We start from the raw sequence: 11,520 nt of genomic DNA, 5'->3' as shown, positions 1-11,520 counted from the left end.
AGTTTTAGCTTCTTTCTACCTTCTGGTACAGCTGGAAATTAAGTCAGTAACTGACTGCCTCCTTTGTCCTTTAACACTGGGAAGATGTACTGCCGAACAGGTAGTGACTGTGCAGTACAGGTTTGAGGGGTCAGCATCTATTTAAAAAGTACCTTCCTGGCCCCAGTCATGGAGCCACTGCTGAGAACTCAGCACCCCCTTTACCTACCCCCCCCCAGTCCCCTAGCTTCCCAAATCACCATGCCCCCACCAGCCTTCTCTAGCTGCTGCCTTCCACAGGCCCTTTCCACCAAGGAAAAGGAATCATATCATATGTCTGCCATCCTGAACCTCCACTCTTTGGACTCTTTTGCTTATGCAAATAAGGGTGATGATCTGCTTCTGTTGGCACTGAGGATAATATCCATGTAAGAATTCAACAGAGAAATGGCAGGAAGATCCTTATTACTCTCCAAGGAATCGCTGATGATTATGATAAAAAGAAACTGGTGAAGGCATTTAAGAAATTTGTCTGCAATGGTACTGTAATTGAGCATTCAGAATATGGAGAAGTAATTCCCTTACAGGGTGACCAGTGCAAGAACATATATCAGTTCCTCGTAGAGATTGGACTAGCTAATGACGATCAGCTGAAGGTTCATAGGTTTTGAGTGCTTTTGGCTCACTGAAGCTTAAAGGAGATTTCCTTGCAATGAATAGAATTTCCCTTCTGTTCCTTGTCACAAGTTTTTTTGTTTTTGTTTTTGTTTTTTCTCCCACAAGTTTAAAAACCTCACAGCTTGTATAATGTAAGTATAATGTAACCATTATATTATATAACCATTATATAACCATTAATATATATAACCCAATATAACCATTTGGGGTCTGCTTTTAACTTGGGCTAGTGTAACTCCTTTGAGCAATAAACTGAAAAGAGCCATGCAAAATAACAAACAAACAAACAAATAAATAGTACCTTCCTATAATGGTTTTATCTGAGGAAAATAAAGAGTTATTGCCTCCAACAGGTATTAGGAAAAACAAGCAAATGAACAAATGAGATAAAAAATACCTCTGCACAACAAAGAAAACCATCAACAGAATGAAAGGCAAGAATGGTAGAATATATTGCAAATCATATACCTAATAAGGGGTCAGTATGCAAAATTTATAAAGCACTTGTACAACTCAAAAGCAAAAAACAATCCAATAAAAAATGTTCAGAGGAACTGAATGGACATTTTTCCAAAGAACACATGCAAATGACCAAGAGGTATATGAAAAGGTGCTCAACATCACTAAGCATCAAGGAGACATAAATCAAAACCAAAATGAGATATCACCTCACACCTGTTAGAATGACTATCATCAAAAAAACAAGGGATAACAAATGTTGATGAGAATATGGAGTAAAGGGAACACTTGTATGCTGTTGGTGGGAACGTAAATTGGTGCAGCCACTATGAAAAACAGTATGGAGTTTCCTCAAAAAATTAAAAATAGATATACCATATGATCCAGCAATTCTACTTCTGGATATATATCTGAGGGAAATGAAATTACTACCTTGAAGAGATAGCTACATCCCTGTGTTTATTGCAGTGTTATTTACAGTAGCCAAGGCATGGAAACAACTATATATATATATATATATATAAAATGTGTGTGGGAAAACACAAAAATATTATTAAATATTATATTTATTTTTATAATATGTATGTTTATAATAAGAAAATATTATTCAGTCATAAAAATGAAAGGAATTCTGCTATTTATGACAACATGGAGTGATCTTGAGAGCATTATGCTAAGTGAAATAAGTCAGAGAGAGAAAGATGAATACTGTATATGTGGAATCTAAAAATATGAATTCATAGAAAAAGAGAACAGATTGGTGGTTGCCAGGGGTGGAGGTAATCAAAAGTACAAATTCCTACTTATAAAATAAAGAAATCCTGGGGATATAATGTCCAGCATGACAACTACAGTGAACAATACTGTATTGTGTATTTGAAAGTTGCTAAGAGAGTAGACCTTAACATTTCTCGTCACAAGAAAAACAAATTGTAACTATGTGAGGTGATGAATTTTGACTAAACATATTTTGGTAACCATTTCAGAATATATCCGTATGTCCAATCATTATGTTGTACACCTTAAACTCATACAATGTTATTTCAATTATATCTCAATAAAACTGGAAAAAACCACTGTGTTTTTCCTAAATTATAACAAATAAAAAGTGGTCTCAAAGTGGGCTTGAAAATTCACTTGATTTATACTTGAAAACCCACAAATTAGTTGGCGTATTCACATGTATAGAAAGACTGTCAAAATATATTAATGAAACTAACGTTCTGGAGCCGCCTGAAACAGAGCTAGCTCTTTGATCATTTCTTAATCTCAATACACAGCACTTGAGATTTCCAGATACTTTCTTCCTAAAGATTTTTTTTCCCTAATATTCTTTCAGTTATCCTGATTGTGTTTTAGATAAAGACGTAATTAGGTGGTTGTACTAGATTGCAAGGTTGGTTTCAGAGTTTTGGCAAACACAAACACAAAAACCAGATTGTCATTACAATGGCACTAGTAGAAATGGGTTTTAGTACCTACAGAAAGAACTATGACTTTTTGGTCTTAAATGTCATTGCAGAGATGTGTCAACAAAAAGGTAAGAAAAACAATGGACTGATCATTCCTTCAGACAAGTGATGTTCAAACTTGTTGGTACATTAGAATCACCTGGGAAACCACGAAAAAAATAATGATGACTGAGGTCAATGTCTTGATGGGCCCAGGAATTTGCATCTCTTAAGACTTCCTACGTTATTAAAATGTCATAGAACAAATTGTCAAATTTTAGTGAACATTTGAAATATCTGGTTAATTTGTTAACAGTGCAGATTCTTGGGACCAATGCTAGTATTCCTATATATCAATCAGGTGTGGCATCCAGTAATCTACACTTTAAAAAGTAAGTCCTCAGAAGCTTTGGTTCTTTGCATAATACTTTAATCTTAACTGCCATAACTTTTTAAAAATATTTATCTATTTATTTATTTAGTGAGTTGGGGAGGTGCAGAGAGTAATGGAGAGAATCCCAAGCAGCCTCCACACTGTCAGCACAGAATCCAACATGAACCCTGAGGTCATGACCTGAGCCGAAATCAAGAGTTGGCCACTTAACTGACTGAGACATCCAGGCGTCCTCTAACTGCCATAACTTCTTGTGATACCAGTTAAGGCTGTGGCAACAGCCAAGCCCCTAGACTTCCATGCTACTCAGAGCTGTACAAAACTCAACGGAAATGTTTGTTTTTTTGCGAGCTCTGAGGTTTCCTTATTTCAGTATGCCTTCCTTATCAGCTAGATAACTCATTCTTTAACATTCAACTTATATGTTATCTATTCTTAAATATCTTGGTTCCTGCAAGCTCCTTCTTTCTTGGCCCTTGTGTCCCTATGCAATTGTCTTACTGTTTTGTAAACCTTAATATTCTTATCTGTCTTCCATAAAACACTAAATTCTTTCAGATGACCAACTGTGATTTTTGATTTCTGTGGTTCTAGTGTGCGCTTCCATTGCTAATCACTGGGTGCCCCCCAAATTCCAAGTCTTAATAGACAAAACATTATAAACACAATATACTGTTAAATATCCTATTTCAGTGATAAATGCAATATGCCATGGAAATACAGATATTTTTGTTCATCTGTGGATTTAATTTATTCATGATTTTTTTTCCTTCTCCATAATTAGCATGAATAATTCAGAGGAGGCTATATTCTGTCTAGCTGTGAATAAGAAGTTCACATGCAGTTGACTCAATTTTCCAAGCTATTGGAGAGGAACAAAAGCAGATAATCCAAAAATCGCTTACATTTGTGTGTGAAATACATTTTGGCATTTCCTTTGGAATAAGTGTGGCCAATGCTCTAGGAATTTCCGATATTTCATACAAAAGACTCAAGCCACATCTGTAAGACCTGATTCTCCAGAAGCCAAAAACATCCCTCCTGTTTAGTTCTTCCACACACCACCCATATGGTCTACTTTCCTGAGAAGTAAGAGGAAGTTATTTAATGAGATAAAAATAAACCAGAAAGGAATTGGCATTTGTGGTGTGCTGTGTAGTTTTAATCTTGGACTCCTCCTCCTCAAATGTAGTGGTCTCCTATTTCCACAAAAACAAGAATCTTCTGTTTATGTCAACAAAAGAGTTAATCTAGCAAAATAGTTTATGATATTGTTAAGATCTTAACAGAAATTTCTGGGGGTAATACAGTGGATTTATATTTTTCCCTCACAAATATTTAATCATTTATAGAGAAACTTTTTTTTTTTTCCAGAAAGACTTTTAGGTGCTTCTACAAATTAGATAATTTAAATTTACTCAAATAGGTACTTTTAGTAAAAAAAAAACCCAAAAAACAAAAAAAAAAAAACCACTGGAAGTTTACAAAATCCAGATTAGAATTAGTCATCATATCTCCTATTAGAGCATAAAAATATGTAAATGTGGTGGATTTTTTATTCTTCTCTGTAAGATAGTGATATATTACTCAATATTGGTAAAGTTTACAAAGCAAATATCCTCACTAAATATTTTAATTACAAAGCAATAATTAAAATATCCGTATAAATTTTTGACTTTTGTTATAGGCTCGATCAGTTACGCCTCCAGTATTCCCTCTACCCCTTCTCCATTGAGTAAAGGCATGGGGATCTGCGTGGGCAGAAACTAAAGAGCAAGTTATATTCTTTTTCTGACTGGTTATTGGTTCAGGGAATTGGACAAAAGTTGATCCACTCAGAGGATAGCCCAGAAATTTTAGTGGATCATTGGGATGGTAAGCGCTCTCCTCTTACACTAGAAGGAAAAGCATCCGTTATTTCAGTTGCAACTGGCAACTGTCTTGTAACCACAAGAGGAGTCAGTCTTGAGATAAAGATTCTTGGTAAAATCATTTAGTCATCAAATCAGGCATACCTGAAGCCGGCCCTCCTCTAGACTTTGTAGGTATGTTAACTAATAAATCATCTTTGTTGTGTACAAAAATGTAGTTATAATACCTGTTATTTGCAACTGAAAAAACTCTTAAGAGATATGAGCACGTGTGGCTTACATATTTGTCAGATGGGAGATAAGCAAAGTGGTTCTTCTAACGTGTGACAGAAAAAAAATAATCCCACAATAAAGTATAAAATGATTTACATCTGTGATATAATGTGTTTGAACCAGGCCTTAAAAATTGTGACTTGATAGAATGAGATAATGTGACACAAAACTTGAGTGGCCTACTGGGAAGCAATGTTTCTTCATAATCTTCTTATGTTTGCTTTACACTCCATCTAAAATATTTAGTCACATAAAACACCTGGGTGACTCAGTCGGTTGAGCATTCAATTCTTGATTTCAACTCAGGTCATGATCTCAGGGTCGTGGAATCAAACCCGTGTTGGGCTCTGTGCTGAACGTAGAACATGGTTAAGATTCTCTCTCCCTCGCTCTCCTCTCTCTGTCTCTTTCTCTCTCCTCCTCTGCCTCGGCTCCTGTCTGCCACTCATATGTGTGCTCTCTCCCTACAATAAATAAATTAAGATAAATAAAATAAAATAATTTGGTTACATAATTCAGACTAGAAGGTACCTTTCAGATGATCTAGCCCAATCTTTTCATTTTATCAATGAGGAAACTGAATCTTAGTGAAGTTGAATGAGATGGACAAGAGCAGAGACAAATGTTTTTGCCTCATGACTTCTGATGAGTCCTCTTTCCACTGCTGTGTGCTGTTTACAAAAAACAAACAAACAAAATTAAAAAACAAATAACTTAGTGGGGTAGGTTGCCTTATTGTTAGCAATCATTTCCTGTCTTGTAAGAGGCTTATATCTCATTGCCATTGCCATTTGACTCTTAGTGCCTCATCAGCAGCCTTGGCCATGTGATTTGCTGAGGTGCATGTGAGTAGAGGTGGCAGAGTCATGGGACGCAATTATGTGGAGCAGCTTGCTCTTGGGCTATTTTAACAAGTCTCAGATGGTGACTGTTTTATCCTGGGTCCTGGAATGAGAAGACCAACTGAGCAGTGCCTTGCTTGGAGTTGAGATGTAGTTAAATTTAACATCCATGAGCAAGAAACATTTGTGGTAATAACTTATTGAAACTTGGAGCTGTTGTTACTTTGGCAAAGTGAACTAATACTATGAGAGTCAGGAGCAGGTATACCATGTGTTGTAGAATGAGGAAAGAGGGAAGTCCTGTACATGTAAAACACATCCATTGCTTTTCACTGGCTGTTTACAGGATGTAATACTAGTTAGTCTCTTTCTCATGTCACTAACATCTTACAAAACCTAAGTTAACCTATTTCATTCTTCTTGCTTATTGTGAGGAAGGAGAAGAAATAGCATAACACAAGGTACAGATAAAAAATATCTATGTTAATATGATATCTTGAGTCCATCCTGTGGTAGGACATAGTTTACTCTGTTACATATTTTTTAACATGTCTCATACTTGACTGTGAGCTTCTAGCAACAGGTACTATTTCAGGCACTAAATTCATAGACATTTAGAGAGACACAGTTGTTGACCTCAGAGAGATCAGAGTTGATTGTCTCATTCTTGTTTAGGTATTGGGGTATATAGTAGAGTACCATGGTTTATGAGAGAGAGAGAGAGAGAGAGACAGAGATACAGAGAGAGAAGTACATTTGTGTGGAAGAGCCAGAAGTCTCCAAGAGAGTATGATGTGAGATCCAAATGCCAAAGAAGGAAAAGGAGTTGTCAAGACAGACTGAAGGGAAGGGATATGCAAAGATAGTGAATCATCAAGTATTACCTCATGGCTGAAGCATAGGACAAATGTGAGGTGACGGGGAGAAGGAGACATTGGCTCAGCCATGACAGGCTATTTATCACATTGAGGACCTGGCCTTTATTTTATGTATAATAAAATGTCACTGGAGGAATATGATCAAAGTACTGACATGGTCAGAATTCAGTTTTGCAAGTATTTTTTTTTTCGTGAGAATGAAGAAAGGAAAATCTGGTAACACTGGTAAGAAGACTTTTAGAAGTATCTGTATTAGTGTGGACAAGAAATGCTAAGATCCTGCATTAAAATCAATGGCTGTGGGATATGAGTATTTAAACTTATTTATAAGGTACACTTTGCTGAATTTTGTGAAGGTTGAGGTAGGAGTCACTTTCCCTAGGCAGTTAGATACATAGGAAAGTTATATTAAATATCTTAATGGGGGGTGGGAAGAGAGAGAAACAGCCTAGTGTAATGATTTTGGACTCAAGACTAAGAAAGAATATCATTTATTAGCTCTCTGGTTTTAATCATTCTTTTCTAAGTCTCAGTTTCTGCAACTATAAAATGCATATACTAAAGTACCTTTCTTACAGGGTTATGGTGAAAATTAAATGAGATGGGGCATAAAAATATTTTAGTGTTGATTCTGAGTCATAATAGGGGATTTATAATTTTTTGGATGTGTCTTTTGCTCCTTATCTTTATTCATTCTGTAACATCGGCTGGCATAGAAGCTATGGGAGATTTGGGGTGAAAGAAAGGAAAGGGGACAAGTTCAATTTGAAAATCTAGAATTTGATTTTCTTGTAAGATATCCAGATAGAAGAATCTAGCAGATTGTCGGCAGTTCAAGGAGGTATCTCGTAGGTGATTTGTAATTCAAATCTGAGGCTAAGAAGAACCAATGGCGGTGGGGGGAGACAGATTATGTTAAAATTGATGCCACAGGTGTGAATGATAATTGCCAGTGAGAATGTATAGAAATAAGAAGAGAAGAGGGGCAAAGAGTTAAGATAGGAGGCTGAGGAGTAGCCTGACAATGGGTGGGTCATCAGCATAATTTTCTATAAAGCAAGGAAGACATTTTTAAAAGAAGGGATTTAATTATAGATAAATACTCCATAAAGGATACAATAGACTGAAAAAATTAAATATAGAAAAAGAGAAGTTACATGACAGAAGCTAGATGTATTAAGCATGAATTAAAAGTGATTAAATAGAGAACAGTAATTTAAGGTATTTTTTTATATTTATTTATTTTTGAGGGACAAAGTGAGACAGAGTATGAGCGGGGGAGGGATAGAGAGAGAGGGAGACACAGAATCCGAAGCAGGCTCCAGGCTCTGAGCTGTCAGCACAGAGCCCGTGGGATTCAAACGCACGAACCGTGAGATCATGACCTGAGCTGAAATCCAATGCTCAACCGACTGAGCTACCCAGGCACCCCGGAGGTAATTTTTTTAGGACCCTCAAGTGTGAGGGGAAGAAGACTGCAGGTTCCCAGCTGCTTCCTTAGTCTCCACTCTGTCCTTACTGAGTAACAGAACCTTTGTTTATTTTTGGTCACAATAACAAGCCCAATTTAAATTCACATTTCCAAGCCTCTCTACAATTAGATGGCTAATAAGATACAATCACAAGTCAGTGGGTGGGGCTTCCAGGACAACTCTTAAAGGGCTGCCCCAGCTGGGAGCCATACTGTTGTTCCTCTTCACTTCCTCTTTCTGCCTTCCGGAAATGGGATGGAATGGCTGAGGCCAGAGCATCCGTCTTGGGACCTTGAAAAAAAGGTGAGAAAAATCTCAGGTACTTCAGCACTAATATTCTTGAACCAATGTCGTTAAATGTTTACTTCTGTTTTGTAAGAAGAATATGTATTTTAAGTCCCTGTTATTGGAATTGTTTTTAGCACTGAATGCAATTATAAACTGACAACGTGTGTTAGCTTGGTGACATGAAGTTAAATGAAGGAAAAATATATATGTATATTTATATAGACATATGTAAATACATATAAAAGTATTTTGTATATATATATATTTTGAAACAATGGCTTACATGGTTTCCAACCTTCTTGAGGTTATTATATTTTTTAGATTATTTTACTATTCTTCCCTCAGTAGGGAATGCTGACACATCAGGAGCTATACTTAATAGATTACGCCCAGTAACCTCATTTACACCTGCACCTGATTGAAATGATTTTTGAGCAGATGCTCTAATGGGATGAAACTCTGGGGAAACTTAGGGGTGGCCAATAAACCCATGAACAGATGCTTCTCATCACTGGTCATCAGGGAAAGGCAAATGAAAACCACAATGAGACATCTTTATACACCCACTAGAAGGGCTACACTGGAAAAGACTGACAATACCATGTGTTGGAGAGGGTGTGGGCAACTGGAAACTGGAAATCTTGTGAAATATATGACTCAGATAGTTGGGAAAAAAGTTTGGCCAGTTTTTCTAAAGTTAAACTACACATACCATATGACCCAGCAATCCTATTCTTGTGTGTTTACCTAACAGAAATGAAAGTATATGGGGCACCTGGGTGACTTGGTTGGTTAAGGGTCTGACTCGATTTTGGCTCAGGTCATGATCTCATGGTCGTGAGTTCGAGCCCCGCAATGTGCTCTGTGCTAACAGCATGGAACCTCCTTGGGATTCTCTCTATCCCCCTCTTGCCCCTCCCCTGCTCTCTCTCTCTCTCCCTCTTTCTCTCAAAATAAATAAAATAAATATTTAGAAAAAAATGAAAGCATGTGTTTACACAAATAATTATACAGAAATTTTCATAGCAGCTTTATTTATGATAGCCCCAAACTAGAAATAATGCATCAAGTGACAGGATATAGGAGTAGGTGAGTAGATAAACAAACTGTGTCACATCGTACATGAAATACTATCCCCAGTCAATGGCTGAGCACAGAGGAGATCTGGATTCAGTCCATTCCTAAGAGACACAGGCCTTCTCCAATGGGAGATTGCCTGAGGACACCTCTGGCTGGCCAAAGCTTTCTTGGAATTGCACTTTACAGTCTAAGAATCTCTTTTTACCCCCTCTTCCGGCATTCCACTTTTCTTTTACAGGTGTCAGAGCTGCATTGCTCTGCAGGCTCTCCACACCCTGAGTCCTCTCTCCTATATCCTTCACATTATTTCCCCTAAATCTCCTTCATGGCTAATCCTATCTTGGCACCTGTGTCCGGGACTATGTGAATTAAGACAATGATTGGGCTGGGTTGAGCTGAGGGTGGGGGATGAAGGAAATTTTGGAGTGATGAGAAAATTTAATATCTTTCTCAATGATATCTTTATCATTGGTGGTTATATTCATTTGTCAAAACTTGTTGAAATGTGCACTTAAGGTGAGCATATTTTATTCCTCAATAAAATTGATTACAAAAGAAATCCCAAATGGTGCTGTGGTTTACTGGTCGGTGGTCAGGTCAGGAGTCATCAGGTAACATGTTTTGCACAGATTGCTAGGCAAAGGAGATAAGAAATCCGCATGGCACTTGTAAAAACATATTCTACACTTAGAGGTTGCATTTATAGATCTTTGGGAATCAGAAGTCTCCTTTCAAGGATAAGCCTATACTAGTAGTTCATGATGGTGACTTATTCATAAGTGGGCATGAAATGGTTAAATAACAAAAGACTGGATGGTGGTAGCAAGGGGAATATTTGGAAGAGACAGAGAAATTACCATTAAGTAATGGCTTTCAAAAAAAAAAAAAAGATACAGTTTTTTGAGGTAGCTTTTAATCTGAAAATTATTTTTGCTCCCAATCTGGAATGGCCCCTGAATTTGTAACCACTGATGGTGCAGAGTGAGGTGGTATGTTGAGACAGCATCCAGCATATTTTATAAAGTACAAACATTGGAGGGAAAAGGCTTTAGCACTTCTCAGTGCATTTAAATTTTCCCTTTCCTTGTCAGTCTTTTCCCCAGATTGTGACTTCCATGAGAAGCATAGGAGCTCTGTCCTTTCTCCCTGTTTCTAGATTAGCTAGCTCACGAAAGGCGAGCAATACACTTTTACTGAATAGGTTATTTAATGAATAAATAACTTCCCATCCCAATCCTTCTTCTTATGAGGCAACTTCTCAAAACATTCCTTGTTCGTTTTCTTCCAGACTCAGCTGAGTACCTGTAATGACATGATTGTTTTATTGATCTTGTTTTTCTTCATTTACTGTTTATTTATTTTTACTACCAGGCTTTAGCCTTTACTACAAACAAAGGAGTCAGATCAAAAGAGGATCCTGCTATTATAATTGAGGCCAGAGAGCTTGTGTCTCACAACATCCCAAGTGCAGATGGTTTGTGGCATATAATTGAATTGTTAGGTTGCTCAGTCTGAATGCAGTCTTTTCAAGGTGACTTACCACGGCAGAACAATTAGAAATGTCAGAATGCATCCGATACAAGATTTTTCATTGTATACCTTTTAAGAATGGCACAGCGTGAAGAAAGCAATTGTTCTCTTTTTAAAAATAAACTTCTGGGGGCACCTGGGTGGCTCAGTCAGTTGAGTGTCCAGCTTCGGCTCAGGTCATGATCTCGCCGTTCATGGGTTTGAGCCCCACGTCAGGCTCTGTGCTGGCAGCTCAGAGCCTGGAGCCTGCTTTGGATTCGGTGTCTCCCTTTCCCTATGCCCGTCCCCCACTCGTGCTCTTTCTCTGCCTCTCAAAAATAAAGAA

General features: G+C 37.3%; 1 long non-coding RNA gene and 1 pseudogene across 1 annotated transcript in view; both read left to right on the top strand.

Moving 5' to 3' along the window:
* Positions 1–312: 312 nt before the first annotated feature.
* LOC106978123 (eukaryotic translation initiation factor 1-like) lies at positions 313–650 on the top strand (annotated as a pseudogene).
* A 4,242-nt stretch (positions 651–4,892) lies between these two features.
* LOC128314511 (uncharacterized) overlaps positions 4,893–11,520 on the top strand; it is a 56,629-nt gene continuing 50,001 nt past the window's right edge. Inside the window, exon 1 of the long non-coding RNA XR_008296242.1 lies at positions 4,893–5,006. This is a non-coding gene — a long non-coding RNA (uncharacterized LOC128314511). The remainder of the gene's footprint in view (positions 5,007–11,520) is intronic.

The sequence above is a fragment of the Acinonyx jubatus genome, chromosome B1 (genome assembly GCF_027475565.1).
Source record: "Acinonyx jubatus isolate Ajub_Pintada_27869175 chromosome B1, VMU_Ajub_asm_v1.0, whole genome shotgun sequence".
NCBI classification, from domain to species: Eukaryota; Metazoa; Chordata; class Mammalia; order Carnivora; family Felidae; genus Acinonyx; species Acinonyx jubatus.
The sequence above is the reverse complement of the archived record's forward strand: the minus strand, read 5'-3'. Positions and strand labels throughout refer to the sequence as shown.